At 44.8% G+C, this 962-nt stretch overlaps 4 non-coding genes across 4 annotated transcripts; all 4 read right to left on the bottom strand.

The window, feature by feature from the left end:
• Nucleotides 1-164: 164 nt before the first annotated feature.
• On the bottom strand, nucleotides 165-237 carry Pmar_PMAR016641. Its single transcript has one exon. It is a non-coding gene; the product is annotated as a tRNA-Thr (tRNA).
• Nucleotides 238-383: 146 nt separating this feature from the next.
• Pmar_PMAR016640 lies at nucleotides 384-456 on the bottom strand. The gene has a single exon. It is a non-coding gene; the product is annotated as a tRNA-Thr (tRNA).
• Nucleotides 457-602: 146 nt separating this feature from the next.
• Nucleotides 603-675, bottom strand: Pmar_PMAR016639. Its single transcript has one exon. It is a non-coding gene; the product is annotated as a tRNA-Thr (tRNA).
• Nucleotides 676-821: 146 nt separating this feature from the next.
• Pmar_PMAR016638 lies at nucleotides 822-894 on the bottom strand. Its single transcript has one exon. It is a non-coding gene; the product is annotated as a tRNA-Thr (tRNA).
• Nucleotides 895-962: the final 68 nt, after the last annotated feature.

Genomic DNA, 962 nt, shown 5'->3' with positions numbered 1-962 from the left:
CAACTAAGCTAAGAAGGCACGTTACCTCGAGTGTGGAGTCTAACCATGCCATAGAATTCCACAATGAAACGCATACCACAATTCAAGTGGTGCAACAATTTGGTACTAAATTTCAGTGAAAAATTACGAAATGCAGTCGGTTTCCGACAAACGAACTCAGAGCAAGCCTTCTGCCGGAGTTGAACCGATGACCTCCCGCTTACTAAGCGGGTGCTCTACCAACTAAGCTAAGAAGGCACGGTCTCGCAAGTGTAAAGTCTAACCATGTCTTGAAATTTCACAATGAAACGCATAACACAATTCAAGTGGTGCAACAATTTGGTACTAAATTTCAGTGAAAAATTACGAAATGCAGTCGATTTCCGACAAACGAACTCAGAGCAAGCCTTCTGCCGGAGTTGAACCGACGACCTCCCGCTTACTAAGCGGGTGCTCTACCAACTAAGCTAAGAAGGCACGATCTTGCAAGTCTAAAGTCTAACCATGTCGTGAAATTTCTCAATGAAACGCATACCACAATTCAAGTGGTGCAACAATTTGGTACTAAATTTCAGTGAAAAATTACGAAATTCAGTCGGTTTTCGACAAACGGACTCAGAGCTAAACTTCTGCCGGAGTTGATCCGACGACCTCTCGCTTACTAGGCGGGTGCTCTACCAACTAAGCTAAGAAGGCACGTTCCCTCGAGTGTGGAGTCTAACCATGCCATAGAATTTCACAATGGAACGCATACCACAATTCAAGTGGTGCAACAATTTGGTACTAAATTTCAGTGAAAAATTACGAAATGCAGTCGGTTTTCGACAAACGGACTCAGAGCTAGCCTTCTGCCGGAGTTGAACCGACGACCTCCCGCTTACTAAGCGGGTGCTCTACCAACTAAGCTAAGAAGGCACGTTCCCTCGAGTGTGGAGTCTAACCATGCCATAGAATTCCACAAGTGAAACGCATACCACAATTCA

Source organism: Perkinsus marinus (assembly GCF_000006405.1).
Source record: "Perkinsus marinus ATCC 50983 genomic scaffold scf_1104296947902, whole genome shotgun sequence".
NCBI lineage: Eukaryota > Perkinsozoa > Perkinsida > Perkinsidae > Perkinsus > Perkinsus marinus.
Note: the sequence above shows the minus strand (reverse complement) of the source record. Positions and strands in the feature narration are given on the sequence as shown.